We start from the raw sequence: 24450 nt of genomic DNA, 5'->3' as shown, positions 1-24450 counted from the left end.
CTCCCATGTGGGGACACAACCGGGTCACAAAGATAAAAATATTAATGGAATAAAAACATGTGGCATCACCTCTTCACTGGTTCCTGAATTAGCCGAAAACTATTTGGAGTGAGCATTTCCAATATGGCTACCACCATACTTGGGCTTCATAAGGCCTTTTTCAGTAATCAATGGGTGACGTCAATAAGACTATGGATGTTTTTGAAACTGCCTTCTAAACCAGCAGTACGTACTGATTTGGTCTAAATTCAGTATGTAGTATGTGAAGAGCAAAATCTGCAGTATGCCAAAATTACCCGGATGTCGTACTGATTCAGGAACATGTCTCAGTATGCAACGGACCAGTCTCCCTCAGGTACTGTTTCCCACAATGCACAGCACCAACGTTCTCTAGCGGTGGGCGTATCGATTCTGTGGTATCGATATGTCAATACTCACATGCTTCTCATTTGAGGATTGATTACTCTAATAAAATATCGATACTAATTAATAAATGTGAAGTAAAAGCCCTTGTGTCACTTCTGATTCTTTTAGGGTAACTTACTCCAAAGTTTTGTACCGAGATTTAAATGTATTTCATTGTTTAAAGAAAGCCACTAAAGGATTTGCATATTAAAGTTATTAAATGAACAGTATTTGTCATGGGAGTTGTCTTTCAAGCGTTTCATTTTATTTATTTTTTCAATCACTGAAAGTATCAGTATTGAGTATCACATAAATTGCCAAAAAAGTAATCGGCATCGTATGGAATCATAAAAGTGTGGTATCGCCCAGCACTAACGTTCTTCTTCTTTTTTCTGTATATGACGGGGGCACTCCGTTTTTAAGTGCTGTGAACATTATTAAATTCCATATAAACCACTTCTTAACTCTTTCAATCATAAGTGATGCTAAAGAAGCAGTTCATCTATCAGCTTGGTCGTTGTTTACTTCTGCTTTCCGAAACCAGAAATCCAGTGACGTCTGACCCAGCATCCTGCAGACCAGATCCAACAGAACAGACAGACTACAGACTACCTTCAAACGCAGTATGTAGAATGTACTGTATACTACATTCATAGGTAGTAGCAGGCGATCTCAAAAACAGCTTATGTAATAGCTATATAAAACTTAGGTATTATTATGTTCATGTTTTATACAGTCTATGGTACATTCCTTTTTAACATGTATTGGTAAAAATGTAAATAAAGCAATTATAAAATGCAAGACATCATATATAAATTTTTAACAGGTTCCTTCCGGCCCTGTTACCCTCAGGTCTAGGTATCACTTTGTCTATAGAGTCAAAGTATCCAGGTATGTGGGTGAAACAAGCTGTTGTTACATGTCACAGCCTGCTCTTTCTCTTTCCTTCACATACATCTCTAACACATGGGCCAAACTCCCTGCAGAAAGCTGGTCACCAATAAAGGCTCCGGCTTTCATCTATCACCATTACTGTCAGAAGACAGACTGAGCCATAAATGCACACAGGGGTAGCAAACATGAAACACACACACACACACACACACACACACACACACACACACACACACACACACACACACACACACACACACACACACACACACACACACACAATTAACTGGTATATAAACCAGCAAATGTGAAAGGATGAAGGTTTAAACCCAGGAGTCTTGACCCTCATATATACCTCCTCTAAGTTATCTGACTCCATCAGCAAATAGATACAAACGGAGATTTCCTGACCTGTCATTCATTGTGATAAGAAGAGTGACTGTAAGAGATAAGGAGTAAAACTGAAGAACGGGAGGTTGGGATGTGAGAAATGAGGAGGGAAGAAATCCAGAGGAAAGATGAAGACAAAAAATAGGTCCATACAGGAAGTAAGGCAAAGACTGTGTAGATAATAAATTCAGCCACTTCTTTGTCACAGTGTTTTCTTCTGTGGTTTCTAATATAAAGCATGTTGTGTGCAGCCCTTTGTGCTGTTGCCATGTTAGTGGAACTGTCGAGAAATGAGCCAAATGTTAGGTTATCAAAACTAAACAGAGTGTGCTCAAGGCTAATCATTAGCATATGAATGAGCTGGTTAACCACCATGATTCCTGCTGAATGAGATTCTGTTTGTAGCTGGAGCTGACCAAAGGTGTTAGGAAACTGGATATGTTAGGATAACCATATCCTCATGACCAACGTAGTGATCTTTAGCAACCAAAAGCTGGGATACACAGTTTTTAAAAACAGCCAGCAGCACACACCGGTCACCCACAACAGTCAGGCCCCTTAGTATGCATAGCTTCAAACAAGGACTGTAAAATGATTATACTTTCTAAGCACAATTAATGCATGTTTGTTCAGTTAACTTGCAATTAACTGCAGGTTTTGTCTCTTCTAAATGTGCTTTTACAGGAAATTTTTTCAAACTTTTATACTCTGATCGACATGGAAGTAGACAAATATAACGGTTTAATTTTAATTGCGTACGTTGGCAATGCGTGTATGGTTTAATGATGGCATGTTGTGGGTTTTGAATGCACCTTAATTTCGTTGCATGTTTTGTACAATGACAATAAAGAATCTCAAATCTTGAATGCTACCTTCTTTGTTTTAATTTGAATAGGTGCTTCGAAAAATCTTTGCATTAGTAGCTTTTATGATCAGATACATTTGTATCTTAAAGAGCTCATAGTGCCCTATTACCCCTCTAGAACACTAACATGCAGGCCTGCTGGTCGTACCTAAAGTCTCTAAAAGTAGTATGGGAGGTAGAACCTTCAGTTATCAGGCCCCTCTCCTTTGGAATCATCTACCAGTCAGGGTCCGGGAGGCAGACACCTTCTCTACTTTTAAGAGTAGGCTTCAAACTTTTTGATAAAGCTTATAGTTAGAGCTGGATCAGGCTTGGACCAGCTCTTAGTTATGCTGCTATAGGCTTAGACTGCCTGGGGAAATGACACACTGGGGTCCTATCTCACCCCCTTCCCCCTAACCCCCTCATCACTTACTTTAACTCTCCCTGTCCCATTAAAGTTACTAACCATAGACCTTTCTGGAGTCCCTGAGCTCCCTTGTCTCGTAGGTTCCTCTGAGCTGCTGCAGACGTCCTCCTGCTGTGGACGTTCCAGCGGCAACAGCTACTACTACTCGTCTCATCACTATCACCGCTCCCTCTTTCTCTTATTCTCCTCTATCCCTCTTTCCAGACCCAACTCGGTCAAGGCAGATGTCTGTCTTACATGAGTCTGGTTCTGCTCGAGGTTTCTGCCTGTTAAAGGAAGTTTGTCCTCTCTGCTGTAACTAGCTAAATACTGTGAGGTGCAATGCTCATGGTGGATTAAGGTGGGGTCAGACTGAGTCTTATCCTGTCTTGGTGTTTGGTCTCTGTTCATAATTTGACATAGAGTGGTCTAGACCTGCTCTGTTTGTAAAAGCGTCTTGAGATAACGTTTGTTGTGATTTGGCGCTATACAAATAAAGATTGATTGATTGATGAAGTATTTCAAGCTTATAATGGCTCATTTGAGGAAGTTAAACAGATAATAACTCCATATGTAACATCTATTTCATGTTACTGCTAAAACAAATATCTCCTCCAGATAAAAGTTTCATTCAAGCTTGTCTCCAAAACATGAATTTTTATTTTTCTGATGTGACTTTGAACGCATCACGTTGGGGTTTTATTGACGTTACCTTTTAACACGGATTACAGTCTTAGATTACTTTTTCTTCCTTTTTTCTAAGTTGAAAACCTTTATTACAGCTTAACTCTGTGCTGTTAATGCATCATAGAAATGCTTATAAACTTAGCGTATCTCTCCTCCCTCCTTGATTCTCATCACCCTGTGACTATTCTCCTCCTCCCTATTGTTACCCCTTCCCTTCTTCTTCTACTCTTTGTGAGGAGGTAATACATTTGACAGATTGCCAACATATTGACTGAGACTGCTGGCAATTGTCCAAAAACATTCATTTAAATGCATGAAGCTTATACATACATGTGCAATAAAATGTACATATGAAATGCACAGACTCTCCCTTCAACTGTTCAATCAACAAGGGAATTTACATTCTAGGTGGTCATTAAAAGACACGCACACACACACACACACACTCACAACCACACACACACACACAAACCCCATGGCTAATGAGGGATGCACAGAGCAGTATATAAGCATATGGGGTCTGGAGCATGAAAGACTTGGCTGTTTGAAGCCCCTTCACCCACACATGAGACAGCAGCCAATTCTCTCCATCGTCCCAGTTCATCATCAGTGGTCACATCAAAGACAGTTTTTATATTTAAGGCTGGATGATAACTTTTTATTACTGCCAACCAAAAACAGATTCAGGTTTCATACTTCAATATGTTTTCTCTTCATGTGACTCATTTGTAAAATATAATGGGATTTTCTGGCCATTAAAGCAACATAAGGTATAACAGAACGAGGAAAATGTTGTGACAATTATCTCAGATGGGACTAGAAAAAGCAGCCTCCTACATTCATGCTTTTCTTTACTTTTAGAAAACTTTCATCAGTAAGGAAGTTATTGTGAACTAGCTACAGCTCATTTCAGATCAAGCAGCAAACTCTGGTCTCAAAATATGAAGCCCATGCGGAAGTGTTATAAACGGCAGTTCATCGAGCGTCCGCTTGAGGCTGGCTGCAGAAACACCAGAAACCACATACACACCCATTCAAAGAGACAATCTTTACAGCAGAAATAAACATGTTTACAGACTGGTTCAAAAAACAGCTTGGCCCTACGAAGCTTATCTCTCTATCGGCACACACTGAACGGGAGGTGAATTTGTTTCTAACGCAACGGTTCAGAAGAAATCAAGATAACGAGTTTTTGCCCAAATAAGGACATGACTGACTTGATTGACAGACGGGAACCATAGACTGTAAATAAAAATGGACAGCGTTGCTCCGCCTCTTCCCGTTGTACAGTTCTGAAGCCAAAAAATCCCCCTCCTGGGCGCCGCCATTGTGCATCCAGAGCCTGTGAAGCCACTGTAACAAGCTCCGCCCTACAGCGTAACGTCACAAGACCCTGTGTGTCCTTTGAAGTTTCACTCCATGGCGGCTGTGAATCAAAGGAAACCCGGAAGTAAAACCCCGTTTTTTAAACTCTAATAACTAACGAAAAAGAAACTTTTCAGGAAAAAGAGGCCTTGAACACAAAACACTCAAATACTAACTACATATCACCACAGCATACGGATGTGAGAAACATTCGTACAACGTGTATTTATTTTTTAAAGTTTGACTGCTCCCCCATTCAAATGAATGGGGGAGACAGTTTTTTTGACCTATACTGCAGCCAGCCACCAGGGGGCAGTCACACTGCCGAAAGCCTCACCACCAGCCACCGGAACCTCTCCCTTGGCGGGAACACATAGCTGTTGGCTAGAAGGCTGAAACCCCGCCTCTTTACGTCACACTAAAGGCTGATTTATACTTCTGCGTCGAATGGACGGCGTAGCCTATGCCGGAGATCTGAGTAGCTCCCGTACCTACGCAGAGGCCTACGTACGTAGCTGACGTGCACCTCCTCAAAAATGTGACTACGTGTAGAATTGCCACGGACCACAAGCCCTGTGATTGGTCGGCTCTGCGGCATTGTGTTTCCTTTATCTACAGCACTTCCGGGATCCCCGTCATCGTCTGTGTATTTCATCTCCTCCTCTCTATTCTTCATGTCATCATGTCTGTATGATAAACAGCAACATGTATCAGCTGTAGATTAACAGAACACGCTCTGAATCTCTGTGGAAAAGTAAACAGAGATCGTAGCGGGGCCGGAAACAGGCGACCGGCTATCAGAGAGACCACACTGCCCTCAAGTGATTCGGCGGAGTATTGCTGCGCGACACGGACACATCAACATACAAGTATGTAGTGCTCATGTCCCCGTCAGCCCCTGCTGTGTAGGGGAGACACAGAAGTATAAATCAGCCTTTACATGGAGGCTGCCATCTTGCCCTACTGTGTTTCTGCTGTAGCACAGAATGGACAAACTAATAAGGGCCATGCATGTTTTCTTAATAAGTGAGTGGCCGTCCCATTGGAAGACAAAGATGATGAAAAAGAAGAAGAAAGATAAAGAGTGGCTGTTGTTGTTGTGTTAAAGAATTTGACTTGACAAATGGAGGACTTATAATGCATAACAGGAGCTGCTTGTTCTTGAAGGCCACCAATGCTTTGCTAAATATAACCATTTCTCCACACTGTACCTTTAAGAGTGTCAATCAATCATTCAGTCCCAGTAGAGGATTGCATGAAACTTCCCATTGTTGACTTATATCAACTCACCTCAACAGTGCTGAACTGTAATGGGGGGTTCACACCAAACACGAATAAAATAATTCGCACAAAACAAAGTCAAAAGACCCAAATAGACGTGAGTCAAATCAGCCTTTGGCTTGGTTGAGTTCAGCATTTCTGATATGGCTCCCGCCGGCGATTGGCTTCTAAACAGCTCTCAGGAACAGATGTGTTTCGTCACGGACACTACGTTCATTATTTATACAGTCTATTGTTCAGATGGAAGTATAGAAAATAATCTACCTAATGCTTCCTGAAAACAACATTAAAACTGCTGTTCATGATCCCAGCAGTGCATCATGGTGCAAAGCTACCTAGACTCCCCACACTGTCCTCTCCGTTCCTCCCGAATAATCTCATGATGTGCTAATGCCAGATGACTCCTAATAATTTCTTCAGCATGTTCTGGATCTGCCCTGGGACCTCCTTCCATGGAGCATGTCATCAGTAAGTCCAAAGTGGTAATCAGGAATTACCATGATCAGATGCTAAACCACTTCAGTTTTCTTGACAGGGCTGAGCCCAGACACACTCACACACCCTGTGGTTTCTATTAAAGATGTCAACATGGCGCATTGAGTTTCTTTTTTCCATGTTGACAGATTGTTAGTGTTCAAAAAGCCCAACAAATAGATGAGAAGTTCTTCAAATTAAGAGCTTCCCACCCAAGAAGAGTGATATTAAAAGCAGCTCTGTTGCTGCTGGGTCTCTGTAGTGGATGTTGACTTTACATTTCTCTGCACCACCTGTTTACAAGATTAGAAACTGTACCTTTAAGCTTGAGCTGAGCTGGTATACATTTTTATTGATATGCATCCATTTATGATAGATCAAAAGGTAAAACAGCTGGTGTCCATTATGTTTCTGTTATGGTACATCTGTAAAGAATTGAGAGCACAAATGTTCCTCCTCTGAACATCAGTTTGAGAGAGGAAAGAAAGGAACCTGCACAAAATGGTTCAAACTGTCCGGCCGGCCAGCCATGACTTGTTTTTTTTAAAGAGAAATGCTTTCTCCTTCCCTCCACAAATACAAAAACAGACCTGAACTCTTTCCACATACTGTACTGAAGGTAACTCGACGTGTCAAATGTCTTTTCCACAAGGCTGGCTGACCCCAGCCTGCAGCTAAAATACCTTATCTGTCCATCTGAAAAGGCCATTTTACTAATGACTGCAGCTACTGCTACATACCAAACATGCTTTCTGAACAAAGTCTTTTAGGAAGCTTGGCTTGTGTTGGGCTGCTGTGTTTATGTGTGTGTACCTGGCTGATGTGTGTGTGTGTTTGTTGCTTAATTTCAGCAGCTGAATCTTGAAACTCCTCCTGGGTCAGTGCACTTGAGGTTGACTCCACCTCTTTTGGGGAAACTTATTAACGCCAAATTTATGCTTTCTTAAATTACTGCAGTTTTATGGATAAGCACAGACACACACACACACACAGAGAGAGAGAGAGAGAGAGAGAGAGACACGCACACAAGCTATTTAAATGATATGCATTGGATTTGTGAAGCATGCACCGACACAACCACCCCGTACAGTTGTTATCACTCTTAAGCGTACAAAACAGTGTAGCAGAACTGTCACTGCAGCGTAAAATCAATGCACTCTTCCACAGGTCAAAATAAAATAAATAAAATAGAGAAGATGAAAAAGGGGAAAGAGAGCATTTAGGTGTAGAAAAGGGTAAAATCTTCAATTCCCCATCCGAGCCCGTCTGAGACTTTTTTGATTATTTCCTCTGATTCTGACGTGTGATTCAATCAATAGCAAAATGTCTTTGTTCCCCATCTGTCTGCTTGTTAGTGGGATGAGGCTGGGTTTCTAGACACACATGTGCATGGAAACGCACACACACACACACACATGCACTGAGACACACCCATCATAGTCCCCAGGTGCAGTTTGTGGAGATGGAGGCTCTCTGAAGGTGAACCCCATGGTGCGCAAAGGCGAGATGCTGCGCTCTGTGCTCTGAGAGTGTGCGTATGTGTGTTTTGGTCTTTTCATGTGTTCAGCTGTCTGCATTTGGGACCGGCAGCCGCAGCTGAACAATACATACTTACATTTCCAGTCTCTTTAAAATGTTGTTGCTCAGTTGTTTTAGATGACGAACAAAAAATAATAAGCGAGAGTGAGATTGAGAGCTTGAAGAAGGGGGGGTGTGGGTGGAGGGATGTAGCTTTTATCTGGAGGAGGGGAAGCCAAATTAGAAATGTGGCATGATCCCCCCCCCTCCTGGGACTGAGTCAATTAGCCTGCCTGGAGGAGCTGCCAAGGGGCTGGGGGATGGTGTCGGTAAGGAGGGTGGTGGTGCTGGTGGTGTTGGTGAGGGAGGGGGGGTGTGGTTAGTGGTGGAAATGGAAGAGGCCAAGGGCGTATGCAAGAGGGTTTTCATGGGAGGGTGGGTGGATGTGGAGGAAAACTCACTCAGTGATAGACAGGCATGAACAGTTTGTAACATGATGGGCTTCCAGGCATCGGGTGAGGCAATACAAACAGGAATACAGCAGAGGGAAAGGTAAGGGTTGCAACATCTACACATGTGGAGAGGACTCGTAGAAAGAAAATAGGAGCAATAATCTCATAACCCCACTGATATCAGAAAGAAAAGAAAAACACACATTTGTTTTTCACTGTATTAGACCAATAAAAACCATTTAACAGGTGTCCCCGGTCCATCGTGAGCCTATTCTATAAGACCAAACTGTATTCAAAGTACTGTGATGTTCAATTAATTCAAGTTAAACACCAAGCAACTATGTCAAACATCTGTCTATGGTTCTGTGGATACAGCAGATCACCTCAGAGATGGCGGTTAACTTCCCTTCTCTTTGCTTTGTTGCCAAAATTCAGAAACATGCAGTCGAACTCTCAAACAAGTCAAGAAGTTGGAAAGTGTATCTGCACGTAAAATAATCCCTTACAGCAGGTGGTTAGGGACCCCTTGGGGAGTCACGAGACACAAATGGTGTGTTTTCCAGAATGTTTTTTTTTTTAAGAAATCTAAAAATAGTACATTTTACCCATTTAGTAACAGAAGAAGAAGAATGCTAACTGCATCAAATAGCAAAAGAAAAAGAAAACATTAGCAACAATCTTTCTCCATTTCTGAATCTCACACTACTACACATGTATTTCCAGAGACTGAGTATGGCTGTAACATGTAAACACACGCCACACTGTGTCACAGAAACACTGACATAAAGACTGAGACAGACGCTGTCAGTGCCCGCTACTAGCAGCACCTCTTCCTGCTGCTGGTTAACAAGACTGCTACATCAACGGGCAGTTAACGGGACAGGTCTGTGTTTGTGTTTGTGTGTGTGTGTGTGTGTGTGTGTGTGTGTGTGTTGGGGGGAATTATTCAAATAATTGTCAAATAGATGCCACCGATTATTGAATAGTATTTTGGCTTGAAATGCCCATCACTACTGTTTAGCACATAAAGAAATCGTTTTATGTACCAGGCTGTAAGTGTGTCTATTTTTGGTGTAAAGATGTGTGTTTTAGAATAGATGTGTATGTGGCTCCCAGGGCTTTTGGTGCCACCCTCAAGTGGACACTCAAGGAACTACAGTTTCAGTCTTTCAGCATTTTGGCTTCATATTTTCAGACAGGAGGTTGCTGCTCACTAGAAAATGCTCACTGGGTAGCTTAATCACAATCACCTGTTTTGTTGTAAATCATTATGGTACACTTTTTACGACTTGCTTCTCATCCTATGTCATGAAAACTTGGGAGAAAGTAAGCCTAAATGCAAAAGACACAAAGGATACAAAGGATGAAAAACAGTTGCATGACGTGCTGTAAGTGAAGCTGACAGCAGCTGGACTTCAGAAATGATCATGAGTGGATGGTGAGAGGTTGGAAGTGCTGGCAAACTGCCATCTTCATGCCAAGAATCATATCCACGGACCAAAGCCGTCATTACTGCAGCAAATCACTTCTGGCAGCACAGCTCGCCTCATAAACTGGCTTCAAACAAAGACTATCAGTAATGACGATTCATTAAAGAAGCATTGAAATAAAAAAACACACACCACTCCTTCTGCTTCATAAATCTCTTTTCTGATTGTGATCATGAGCAGCTGATGAACAGCAGTAAGCAGGATTACAGGTGCTGAGAGGAGAGAGAAAGGGGGGCAGAGAGGGGGGAAAATAAGGGGGAAGAAAGGGGGTAGGGTCTGTTTTGAAAGGTAGAGGGATGAGGGAGGTGAAATAAGAATGAGTGAGGGAAGAGGTGAGAAAATGGAGGGAATGGTAACAAAGGAATGAAGGAAAGGAAAAGGGTTGTGCCTATTACAACTCATTTAACCATTTCAATTTAATAAAGGATGTCACAGCTGATTCCTTCTTACTTCCAGCGAAACTACCTGACAGACAAAGACGAGGTAAAAACACAAACCCTGCCCCTGTGAGTCCGCCCTGCATCTTTCATGAGTTCACCAAATGAGATACCAGACAAGTTCATGTGTGTTCAGTATCATCATCAGGGGAAACTCAGAGTGCCAGGTGACTTGAGTGACAGGTTCAAAAAGAGAAGGGAGAGGAGAGGAGGCTGTTCTGCACGCGCTCAGTAGCGTGTCACCAGTCAGGCCTGTGTCTCCTCCTTATCTGACAGGCACACTGCAGAACAGCAAAATCCCCTGCATAAGCCCCTCCAGCGCTCCTCTGGGACAGTGTGTGTGTGTGTGTGTGTGTGTGTGTGTGTGTGTGTGTGTGTGTGTGTGTGTGTGTGTGTGTGTGTGTGTGTGTTTGCAGAGAGAAATAGACAGAGACAGTTTCTTAAAGTTTAAGTGTTATTGAGTGTGTGTATGTGTGTATGTGTGTATGTGTGCATGTGTGTGTGTGTGTGTGTGTGTGACAGGGACAGCAAGAATCTCGTTATTTTCCTATCGTCCTTTGAAAAGCCTCCTAATTCCACCTCACCTTCAACACTGCATGACCGCCCAAGGTGACAGGACTGCTCCAAGTCCAAACTCACGCACTCACTCAGCCACACACTTGCACACACACACACACACACAAAGACACACACACACACACATCTAAAAAGAAAAAAAAATTGAGAGTGCAATTACAGGTCATCCCAGCAAAGGAGAGGCTGTTCTGCAACACTGCAGGAAAGACCTGAGCACTGGAGGTAGAACGAAGAAATTAGAAACGACAGGAAGGGTGTGTGCATGCTTGTGTGTGTGTGTGTGTGTGTGTGTGTGTGTGTGTGTGTGTGTGTGTGTGTGTGTGTGTGTGTGTGTGTGTGTGTGTGTGTGTGTGTGTGTGTGTGTGTGTGCGTGTGTGTGTGTGTGAAGGGGGAATGTTGGGCCAGTCAGAAGAAGAAAAGGTAAGAAGTGGAGCACAAAGAGTGTTTGAGAAATCTTTAAGTAGTAGCATGGCACATTTTAGCGGCCTCATGTGCTAAAGTGTCCAATAAATGATGTGTTTACATCATATTAAAGTTTCGTACTGTAATATGTGTTTATCCTCAGTTTAATGGAGTGGTGTGTAACTAAAGCCCTGTTTACACAGAAATGATTTCAATATTAAAGGTGACATATCATGCAAAATGGACTTTTTAATGGTTCTCTACCTGAAATATGTGTCCCTGGCATGTCTACAAACCCCCAGAGAATGAAAAAAATCCATTCTGCCCCTGTTCTGATTTCTCCACCTTTCTGTAAATGTGTGTGAAACCAGCCGTTTAAGACTTCCTTGTTTTTGTTACCACACAACAAAATCCGGTCTGTCACGGAGTCAGAGCTCGGAGCTTGTTCAGCCCATAGACTGTATAAAATACAACTCAACTTCTCCTCTGTTTTTCATTACCTGCACAAATGTGTGCTAACAAGGAGCTTAGGAGGGAGGCATGCTAATTGTAGGCTGTCTTAATAAACACAAGGGTCGGTTTTACTCCCCACGTCTGCAGATTTAAAGACCTAGTGGATGATTTGTATTTTCCATGGAAAAGTGCTAGCTCTAGTTAGCATAGCCACATAGCTACATGTTCATAGCTGTAGCTGTAGCTGTGTACCAAGACACACGTCGACATACTGACAAATAAAACAACAAGAAACACTAAATCTGTGACCAATCGTTCAGAAAGGTCCTGCTGCAGGCGCCTCTCCATCAGGATCAGATCCTGGATCAGATTCAGAGGGTTGAAGTAATGCGGGGCTGTATATTCAGCCATCATGTAAACATTAGATCAACGTGCTGGAGAGCCGAGGGCTCATCCACTCCCTGAGGGGGCGTGGTCAGAGAGAAAAAAGACCGTTCTGAGGAGGGCTGAAGAAGAGGGTTTTTCAGGCAGACCAAAATCTGATTTCAAAGTGTTTTTTTGAGCATAAACTTTAAAGACATGTTTTGGGGACCTCTTAGGCCAATATATATTGATGAAAAAAGCGTGATATGTCACCTTTAAAATAAGACAAGTCATGCAAATTCTACAAGACTTATATTGTACCAGCATAATTATTGCCTTAGACTATCTGCAGTTATCAAAAGTTGACCCAATATCTGCAAAATTCATGTCCAAGAACAACATGTTTTACCCATCCTTCCTCTCGTATTAGAAATGAGAACAGCACAACTCGACTGAGCTTTTGTTTTTTGTCTCTCTCGTGCAAGACTGATTTCTTTGGCACATGGCAGAACCACACTCCCTGCTTGATTTGGAAAAGACTCCCGCTTCTCTCAATTCACAATGTTTATACCAAGTGCTATCATCACACACACCCATCCACTCCTGGGATTTAAAGGCTACACAAACCGCTGATGGGGTTGGGGTTTTTGACGCATTTGAGTCCTTCAATAAGCCTTATTGAATCTGTTTCTTTTGTCAGTAGAGAGGTACTGTGAGGAGATTTTCAAGGATTTTGAAACAGTGACACTCTCATACTGTTGCCTCTTCATGACCTACAAAGAAAAATAATATTATCAGCAGCATGATTGGTGATTTCTTTATACAGATTTTTGAAAGACGATGTTCGGGTCAGATTTCCCGGTGCAAAAAGTTGAGTTAATACTCGACACTTACTCTGAATTTAAAACAAGTGGGGGAAAAAGTGCCAGTACTCCCCTTATTCCCTTGTTGGTGTTTGTGTGTTGGAGGCCATGTTTCAGTAAATCATAAGTATTAAGTTTCTGCAGTTAATAAAAGATGCAAGAAGACCTGTGTCACCATCTAGCTCTGTTTCAGTTTGTGTCCTCCTCATGCCATTTGGAGCCGGGCCAGCATTGTGGCCCTTTTCTTTTTACTCAGATTTTCATTCATCCAACAGTAGACACTTATGAGTTCACATTAATTATGTTACTTTCTGCGATAACAGACAAGTGAGCATCACGTAACACTGGCAGCAGGATGCAGCATGGGTAATGTACCGTATTTTTAGGTGCTGTTCTGAATGACTAAGAGAGACTAAAGTTGAGAGGACAGGAAAGGATACTAAAATCTGGTGAGAAGTCTCTGTACACCAAGGGGTTCATTTTAAAAATGGCGGTACTGCCTACCAGAGCTTACCAGTCCAATAAGAGCATTGGTGAACCAAGGCTGTGATGGGTAATGTCAAATTGGTATGCCTGGTCACCTATTGTACACTAACCGTGAATTTAAAATGTTTTGTTATTGTTACATTACAATTAATAATCTTATGTAGCTACAAATCAATGCTTAACCTCTTTAATCTGCATCCTGATGACAGGACAACGCCAAAGCATATGCCAAACCAGTGTAACTGTGGCATGTTTTTTGTGATGTGTTTGATGGTATCAGTGTTTTCAGAGAATTCGTGTATCTCTAATCTTCATGGCAGAAGGGGTTCTTAAAAAAATTCCACTTTGGAACACATTTTTGAAAGCTGTTTTTTCAGTCGCTCAAAACACCATTTCAGTTCAAATGAACAACTAACTTGCAACAATAGTTTACAGTTTAAAGGTGACATATCACGCTTTTTCATCAATATATATTGGTCTAAGAGGTCTGAATATACACGGCTGCTCACAGACCCGCATTACTTCAACCCTCTGAATCTGATCCAGAATCTGATCCTGACGGAGAGGCGCCTGCAGCAGGACCTTTCTGAAGGATTGGTCACAGATTTAGTGTTTCTTGTTGTTTTATTTGTCAGTATGTCGACGTGTGTCTTGGTACACAGCTACGAACATGTAGCTATGCTAACTAGCGTTAGCACTTTTCCATGATAAATACAAATCATCCACTAGATCTTCAAATCTGCAGACGTGGGGAGTAAAACCGACCTCTGCCAGAAAGGCAGCGGGACCTTTTCTGAAGGATTGGTCACAGATTTAGTGTTTCTTGTTGTTTTATTTGGCAGTATGTCGACGTGTGTCTTGGTACACAGCTACAGCTACAAACATGTAGCTATGTGGCTATGCTAACTAGCACTAGCACTTTTCCATGAAAAATAAAAATCATCCACTAGATCTTCAAATCTGCAGACGTGGGGAGAAAAACCGACCTTTCTGTTTATTAAGACAGCCTACAACTAGCATGCCTCCCTCATAAGCTCCTTGTTAGCACACATGTGTGCAGGTAATGAAAAACAGGAGGAGGGGTTGAGTTGTATTTTATACAGTCTGTGGGCTGAACAAGCTCCGAGCTCTGACTCCGTGACAGACAGGTTTGGTTGTGATGTAACAAAAACACGGAAGTCTGAAACGGCTCGTTTCACACACATTTAAAGAAAGGTGTAGAAATCAGAACAGGGGCAGAATGGATTTTTTTCATTCTCAGGGGGTTTGTAGACATGCCAGGGAAACATATTTCAGGTAGAGAACCATTAAAAAGTCAATTTTGCATGATATGTCACCTTTAATACTTATTTTGACATGTTAAACCAACGATTGGGTGGTTAATTTCTATACAAGTACATTGACTTTAGACTGATAATGAACAGTTTTAAACACAATTTGTGTCCAGCTAAACTTTGGGTTTTTCAGAACATTTGAACTAGAATATTGAGCAATCCAAGTCCCATACATGCCATTCTACACCATCTGAACATCCCTCAGGCCAGACTAGAGGAACAATAACCAGATCCCAAACCAGTTAACAGCAAGGCAACACATCCATCCACTCACTCTGAACACTGGAGTCCACTGATAGAGGACTCAGATTGGACCTGCCTGTCCTCAGTCTAACCTTTACAAGTGGTCCAAAACATTGCTGCTAAGCTGTTGACCAAATCATTTAAAAGGTCTCATGTCACCCCGATCCTCATTTCTTTGCACTGGCTTCCAGTCAAATGTAGGATCCAGTTTAAAATTCTTGTTATTGTGTACAGAGCGCTCAGTGGTCAGGCTCGAGTCTCCATTAGGGAGCTGCTGAAGCCATATGACTCCAGCAGGACTCTGAGGTCCTCTGATCAGGGCTTACTGGGTGTGCCTCGTACCAGGTTAAAAACTAAAGGAGACTTTCCAGATTGTTGGTCCTAAACTCTGGAACAGTCTCCATCTGGAACTGAAAACTCTGGACACTGTTGACAGGTTCAAAAAGCAGCTGAACACCTATCTGTTTAGACTTGCCTTTGTTTAACCTGTCTGTTTTTATGTTATGTTTTTGTATTTAATGCAGTTGCTGTTTTGCCTTTTAACTTTTTTTGTTTTCTTTTTCTTTTTCTGTTCTACTGTTTTACTTAGTTAGCTAGTTAGCTAGTTAGTTAGTTACTTACTTACTTACTTACTTACTTACTTCAGGCCAGCAGCATCTTTAAGTGACCAGGTTTTATCTGATGACATCCAGTCATCACCATCCTGCATTTCAAACATCAAGTCTTAGAAATGTTGCTATCAAGACTTTATATAGTTTACAGATCACAAAGCATCTGATAAAACCTGACAGTCTCCAGAAGTATATCCAAGAATTGATTTGTGGTGTATACTGATGACTGTTCCTTAACATTAACATTCAAACTTAATATAAATATCATGTTCTCTCCTTCAGTGCTTTTTCATTACAACAGAAAATCAATCTGTCCTTTTGGTTAGCAATCACAGGACTATTAGGGACTGTTACAAACATGAAAGATAATTGTCTTACCTTACTTCTCCATTCTGACAGTATCACATTTATTTCATCACCTGTCTTTTTTTAAGCCTCAATGGTTGAAAAGGTTCTCTCTATTTCTGAATTACAAGGTTTCAACATATACAAACCAGAAAGTCAGATTCCCATCGTTTGCTTTCTTGAACATGCCCCTACACTTGTCCACGTCAAGCTCCACTTCTCTTTCACAGTCAGAGGACACTGAGAAAAAGCCCAAAAAGAAATCTCCACCTTCTGATGTCTCTTCATCTTAAAAGGGTGAGCTTGACCATCATGATTTTATCAACACTAAGTGTCCAATGTCCATTATCTACCTTTTTAACCAAGTGATACATCAGGGGAACTATCTCTGTTGACCTCAGGCCCAACTCTTTGTTATGCAACCATCCATTCATCTGTCCTTCCCTCCATCCCTAGGGTTTCCTTTATCTGCAAGTATCAAATGACACCTTAAACACTGGAAACCTTTTATGTTGCATTGTGTCCTTTATCTCCTATACACTCAAAACTCTTGCAAATGAGGTAACATGCATGCACTTTACTTAGGTGTTGTGGGAAATGTCGTTATGTGGGATGTCAACTGATTTACTTTTTTAATTGCGATCAATCACAGTTTTAATCCGGGCTTAATATTCCACTACTTTGCATTTCTTAACAGTTTTCTAAGTCCATATTAACAATGTAAAGCAATTCAGTGTCTTGGGGGAATAAAAAAAATGAACTGTTTGACTTTATGACTTTGTATTTTAGATTCATTATTCAAATGAATGCTGCACTGCTGCACCAGTGAGCTCTGACACCATGATGTAGAGGTAGGAAACAACTTTAAAGTGCTTATTCTATGAAATACCAGGTTTATTTTCTCTTTCAAAGCTGTTTAAGTATGCAGGACACCATGTGCAAAATGTCCAATAGGTGTCAATATGGTGTGCAGTTACTCTGAGATCATTTTGATTACTCACTGACGTCCACTGATCCAGATTAATGTGACAGGATTTACACTTCGGGGTTCCAATGTTGTCGCTTGCTGTTTCAAAAAGGTCCTGTATGCGTGAAACTGTTGATCCCGGGAAAGGTAAGGCATATGGCTGTCCATCACAGCACACCAACCACACCAATGTGACTGGTTAGTTTCATTCACAGGTCTAACACATGACTTCCTAAAGATGCTTGTCCGGTCTGGCTTCATGCTTGCAACACCGGTTGTGTTTTCAGAACCCAGCACTGAGCAGGACAGCCGGACAGCTGGTGTCATGTGACCAAGGTATTCCCACTGTAATCCCTGAATCAAGGATTCTCCCATTCCTCTCCTCATCCATGTTGTCTTTCTGGTCCTCTGAAAACCTCTGACCTGTTGACTCCAGGCCTGGCTCCGCTCATCATGACGGTTTGTTGTTGTAGTTAAGTGAAATACGATCTGGTGATAACACAGAGTGTTTTATTCTGAAAATTAACCGGATGTTTTCATTTTGTTTTGGTGAGACCTGACTTCCTGTCCCGCTCCATCTGCTCTGTTGAGATTGATGCATCGTGCTCCGGCATCCGGCAAAAATAGAAGTCTTATCTGATCTGGAGGACTCATAGCTGCAGTCAGAGCAGGAGGTGTTCACCCCTCAGCATCCAGACTACAAATGTATCACGCATGTACAAATACACCGCTGGCTGATCCCACCTACTGTCTCTTTTTGGTCCATTTAGATAGTTCATGTAGATTGTATACAATAAACATGTAGAAAATGTTCTGGTTGAAAAATGTAATGTTTTACTTTGATTTGTTGTAGGCTCCCAAGTGTAGTTATAAACATATTTAGAGTGTTTTTTAACCTCTTTTTATCTCCCCCTCAATGTTACACGTCTCTCCTGCAGCATCAATTACAATTCAAAATATGCAAATTAAATGATGACGTCATTTAGCGACTTCTAGAGACTTTTAGGACAGCCAATAGCTACTTTTCTTCACTGAGGAGTTGGCAACACTGCTTAAAGAACCTCAGTGAAATTTCATTTCCCTTTGACATAAAGTGCAGATTACTTTTGACTTGGCATCTGGGAGATTGTTTTAAAGTGAATGAGCCTTTCAAAAGCCATTTTCCATCACAGTGGCAGCAGGAAGATACTACAGCAGCTTACCTACGGTGTTCAAATTAAAGAAAAGATTGACACAGACCTTACTTGCACTGTGATTAATGTGTTAATGCTGACAGCTTAGTTATTATGTCAGAATCTCTATCAGTAGCACTAATCTTTCATTAAAGGATGGTAACACTTGCTGGTGTTATGGATGTATATGCAGTATGATTTATGTTCCCTATTTCAAAATATACATACTTCATGTTTGGAAAGTGTGTTTTTTTGTGCTTTTGATGCTTTACTTAATAAGTCAAACAGTATGCAGCATTGAAACTGCAGACAATTTGTGTGTAAATGTAGCAGGAACTAAGCACTGTTAATCTGCAGAATCCCAAACATTACTTGTGAGGTGGATATAAAACCATCACATCGCAGAAATAATAAGACCCAGAGCAAAAGTAGAAACAAGTTCACATTCATGCAGATAACAGCTTCAATGTCAGCCTCATATACTGTAAAATACTGTATACACAGAAAATCTGCATCTGCACACAAACTGCCCTCACTAACACACCCACACACACATATTATACCCCTCATTAACCATAACTACCAAATAAAGGGCATCCATGCATCGTTTCTTATTAGACGGGTCGAAAAAAGAAAACAAAAAATGAATAAATGAAAATAAAACAAATGAAAGTTTGATGCTAACAGCCTTTTGCTTTTTATTTGAACGAGGGAACAACCTCCGCTCCCATCTGTCCCCTCGGGCTATATGGGAAAAAGTCAATATTTCAAGAGAGCAGAGAAACTCATTAAATATTTCAAACAAAGGAAAACTGACATTGCTGCCCAGTCTCTCTCTCTTTTTTCACTCCCAACACCAACCTCACCCGTTCTCTGGTGTTTATCTTTCTCCTGTCTTCACTCCACACTTCCTTCAGCTAAGACAGAGCTCGCACAGACCGTCAGATGGAAGATTTTCACCCTGTGGTTCATTGTGTGTCAGACTTCTCAAAGTCTTTGCCTTGCACATTTGTTACCTACTTTCTGCTGACCTGGTGGTTATTTCGGGCTGAGGGAAGGGTTATGGAGAAGGTTAATGGGTTTTCCTGCCGAGGAAGGGTTGAGATAAGGGTTAATGGGTTTTAAGGTGTGGCAGTGGATCAGTGCGGAGCCACCTTAACCGTAAAGTTACCTCGGTGGTCGATTCATCACAAGGCAATCAGTGGCACCGCCTTGAACCCACAGGAGCTGTTAGGTTAAATAAATGCCCACTTTGCTGCTGTCTGATGTAAAATGATTGAGCACAAAGCAACCTGTGAGTACAGGGTGAAAGCTATTACATGTATGTTATTCTATACATGGTGCCCGTATGACTGTCCTGGTAAAATCATAGGAGACACAGGAAGTGGTGTGTTCAAACCTACAGAATCTTTGGAGCACATATGTGGAAGAGGTGGGGAACCCACATGCAGCGATAGCTAACATAGGTGAGCACAATTTATATGAACTGGATATGACGCTATCACCGCTCCCTCTCTCTCTTATCCTCCTCTATCCCTCTTTCCAGACCCAACTCGGTCAAGGCAGATGTGTGTCTAACATGAGTCTGGTTCTGCTCGAGGTTTCTGCCTGTTAAAGGAAGTTTGTCCTCTCCGCTGTAACTAGCTAAATACTGTGAGATGCAATGCTCATGGTGGATTAAGGTGGGGTCAGACTGAGTCTTATCCTGTCTTGGTGTTGGGTCTCTGTTCATAATTTAACATAGAGTGGTCTAGACCTGCTCTGTTTGTAAAAGCGTCTTGAGATAACGTTTGTTGTGATTTGGCACTATACAAATAAAGATTGATTGATTGATTGACACAAAGTTCTGACTTCAGATGTTTTAAATCAAAGACAGGTGTACAAAGGGTTCAATATAAGCTTCCTGTAATGCAAACAGAATCAATTTAAACTGTTTAGACATTTCTTCTTGCTGCCACATACTGTTTGGTTGCAGATTTGGGTGTGGTACGAGAATAATGCTAAGTTAGCATCGAGCACTGGCCAAACAAAGAGGAGTAGGCTACAGAAACACTTGACATCTTTGAGTCTTAATCACAAACCAAAAGACTCAAGTGATATCATTTCAATGCATTTTGTCAAACTTCAGACAGCTCCCTCTTGAATAACAGAATCCTTTTTATCACAAATGCTGTGCTAAATGGAATGCTAAATGCTTTTATGGGACTTCATCCTTCTAACCGCTTTCACTTCTATTGTATTATTATTTTTAGTTTTCCGGTCTAAAAATATGAGTCCAATGCAGAAGTGCTAAAAACTGCTGTTCATTGCGGATCCGCTTGAGGCTGGCTCCAGAAGTACAGGAAACCACATACACACCAATTCAAGGAAGACAATCTTTACAGCAGAAATAAACATGTTTACAGCCTGGTTAAAAAAATGAGTGTAGTCTGGATAGCTCATTTCTCTATCGGCACACACTGTATGGGGGGGGGGGGGGGGATTTTTTTCACAACGCAGCAATTTCAAAGATATTGAGATTATGAGTCTTCCAATTAGAGGCACAGCCAACTTCATTGACAGGCGGGAACTCTGTAGCTGTTGGCTAGGAGGCTCAAAGCCCGCCTCTTTACCTCACACTAGCTCGACAGCAGTTATGTTGAGTTCAACATTTCCAGTATGGCTCCCGCCAACGATTGGCCTCAGAACAGCGCTTCAGAAACAGATGGGTGACATCACGGATACTACGGCCATATTTTACAGTCTATGGGTTTTTTTCCAACGAATTAAGTGTTATAAATTTTATTTCATTATTTATTGTTTTAATTTATTTCTTCATTATTTTCTATTTATTCTTCATGTATTATTTTAAAGTTCCTAATTTATCCTTTTTACTTTTTCTAATTTGCTCAATGTGATGTCATCCTCTCATTCTGAAAATCTCTTATTGTCCTTTTAATGCTTTTATTTACTTATCCATTTTTATTTATTTATTTGATTTATTTATCCTTTAACAAACTTTAACAATGATTTATTGGTCTATTGTCACACCACTTCATTCTGTTTAATTTACATGTATTCTTTTTGACATCACGTTGTATTCTGTTTTGCATTGTTAGAATTCCTCCTCCCCGTCTGTCAAAAGGTTGACTTTGTTATTTGAACCATGCCTTGTTTGTCAAAGCACTTTGTGAACATTTGTTTTTAAAGGTGCTATATCAATAAAGCTATTATTATTATATAAATCTGCAGAGTTCTCCTTTAATGAAGCAAGCGCAGCAAAAAAGTGGCTGAATAATGTAAAATCCTTTTAAATTTCAATGAATGGGAAGCACACGTTTCTTTTCAAACCTCTGAAATAAAGCTTGTATGCAAGCTATCACTGAACTCAATCTCATTAGGAATTTTAAGGTAAGAAGATGAAAGACCATCACCTATATTTACAATAGCATCACACAGAAGATATCCATCATGTCACACCTTGTCTGAACATCCATCGCACCAAGAAAACCCCTCACTGCAGAGGTAAACAAAGGGTTAAAGTATAGTTCAGTGGTATTCAGTGGAATGGTAATGGAGGGGTTACCGTGCAGGTTACGGTGGGTTTTGGGTGGAGGGGTTATAAAGACCACTGAGACCTGGGATTACAAGACTGAAAAGGTGAGATGACAGACAAAATGCACACCTGCGAGCCTGCAAACACATACACACCCACTCACACAGAAAGACACTCTGATCATACCTGGTTGTAAAACAAAAAGCAGATGCTACAAATAGTATGAAAGAGAACAGATATATTTAAAGCTTTCTAAAGGCAGACGTATTGTCATGAAAGGATGAGGGAGGGTGGGAGAGAGAGAGAATGAGAGCAAAGCAGAGTGGCATGGGATAAGCCTCTGTCATTAGTTGTGGGATTTAAGCTAAAACCTGCAGAAAAGGCAGAAGTAAATGAGATTAGAGAACAAAAGTGGCAGAGTGTGGCAGGATGGAGGGTGGAGGGAGGAGTGGAGGGATGAGGCGCACAATAACTGCAGGTGTATAGGAACCAAAGACTTCTAATCTTCTATATGTGTTCGCTGGTTTCTTTATTCCCCGTTGAATTACGCTCTTTAAAATTCCTGGAGTGCTTTATTGTAGAAAGGACGGGGCCTGAGACGCGCAGAAAAGCATTTAAAAGCCACATTTCAAAGCTTTAAGACCTAATAATGTCTTCAAACTGACACTGTTGTTTATCTGTGTTATCTGACAAAGACTGATTCTCCGCAAAAGCAATAATAAACCCTCCCAAATCCCCCACTTCCACTGGTGTAACATCAGGAAATGAAACATCCAAGGCAGACACTCTCCCGCATGCACGTAAACTCTTTCTGCTTTCCTTATTCATACAAAGATGAGTCACCCTGATCAGGATCCAGTGAAGAAACCCACAAAGTGTTCTTACTTTCACATTCTCACATTAAAGACGTCCACACATCCTGCCGTGCTGTTAGAAAGCCAGCCTAATGATGAACACAGATATGAAAGCACACATACAGCAGACTGACACACATTCAGAGCAGCACTGGTCCAACACTAACACCTACACAGGGTTTTCCCCAGCTGGAGTAATACTCTCAGAAAGTTCAATCTGAAGGAGAGCAAATCATTGAAAACAAAGCACACACAAACTACTTCAGCATGTTACACATAAATTAAAACCTCTGATAAAATATTGATTAGACAGAGTACAGACATACAGACATTTTATAGCCACAAAGAGTATGTTAGAAAATGTAAAAGCTCACCTTCATCAGCAGCTTCCTCAGCCTCAGCCCCTCCTCACACTTTCCCCTTGGCAGGTGCCATCATGCTCAGATAGTCCACAGGAAAGGGCTGGAAATTCTCTAATTCTCTCTCTCTCTTTCTTATACTCCCTCCCTGAGTCCTGTTCAGATTTGTATCACCACGAGAAAAGCAGCATGTGTGTATGTGTGTATTTCTGTGTGTGTGTGTGTGTGTGTGTGTGCACACAACTCCAAAGGTCCCGGAATTCCTGAGTCCTGCGCTAAAGAGCGAGCGTGGTTCAGCTCCCTCTCTGTCTCTCTCTCCCTCTCGCTGCACTCCTTCTCTTTTTTTTCCACACACTCCCGGCCGGGCAGAGAGGAGGGGAGGACAGTCAGGGGGTGGGACGGTAGACAGAAGCTGCTTTCAGCCAACTCTTTCTCTATCTCCTCTTCCTCCTCCTTTCTTTCTCTTCCTCTTGTCCCGTTCTTTCTGCCTAACTTTTACCCTCTGTCTTCTGGCGTGTTCTCAGTGACAGATACTCTTTCAGTGCTCGGCAAGGCGTGAAAGCAAAGCTCTCTCTGTCAAACACACACACACACACACACACACACACCCTCCTCCTTCTGTCAGCGCCACTCCCTCTGCCACACAGTCCAGAGGTAAAGTCACTCCCTCGCTGTGTCACCCCGCTGCAGTGTCTTCCTCATGTTGTGGTTCAACATGCTTTATCCTCAAACACTGGGACACATGAATCCACAGTGTGTGTCTCTCTTCATGAGCCAGCAGCATGCTCAGGCTGAGCTGGGTGTGATAAGGATCAGGGTGAGAATAGGATGAGATACTGCACTTTGGACTTTGACTTTATATCAGCGTACAGTTCCTTATAAAGCACAAACATTCTTCAACAAGTACACCATGTCATGATCTACAAGCTTTGTTTTAAACACTGAAGGTTTTATTGTTACCTTCTTTTCTCTTTCCTTTTTATAAAATATTTAAGTTGATTCAAGCAGTTCAAGTTCAGATTTCACTCAGCTACCTTGAACTTTAGCTTCCACTGAGTCTTAATTTAAAATGGGATAACTAAGGTTGCAACATACACATGTTAATTGAGATTATATTAAGGTTTGAAATTAACATGTTCATGTTTTTAACAAGCAGCAACCTCCAGCTGCAAGAATTGAATCCAATGTAGAAATGTTAAAAACTGCGGTTCCTCGAGTGTCCACTTGAGGCTGGCTCCAGA

The 24450-nt window shown here is 41.5% G+C and overlaps 1 protein-coding gene across 1 annotated transcript in view; it reads right to left on the bottom strand.

Annotated features, from left to right (window-relative positions):
- Positions 1-23780, bottom strand: part of sema3b (sema domain, immunoglobulin domain (Ig), short basic domain, secreted, (semaphorin) 3B) — a 152174-nt gene extending 128394 nt beyond the window's left edge. Inside the window, exon 1 of the mRNA XM_034696207.1 lies at positions 23225-23780. The gene's annotated coding sequence lies outside the window, so the exon portion shown is untranslated. The remainder of the gene's footprint in view (positions 1-23224) is intronic.
- Between the last annotated feature and the right edge of the window lie 670 nt (positions 23781-24450).

Source organism: Notolabrus celidotus, chromosome 11 (genome assembly GCF_009762535.1).
Source record: "Notolabrus celidotus isolate fNotCel1 chromosome 11, fNotCel1.pri, whole genome shotgun sequence".
Classification (NCBI taxonomy): Eukaryota; Metazoa; Chordata; class Actinopteri; order Labriformes; family Labridae; genus Notolabrus; species Notolabrus celidotus.
The sequence above is the reverse complement of the archived record's forward strand: the minus strand, read 5'-3'. Positions and strand labels throughout refer to the sequence as shown.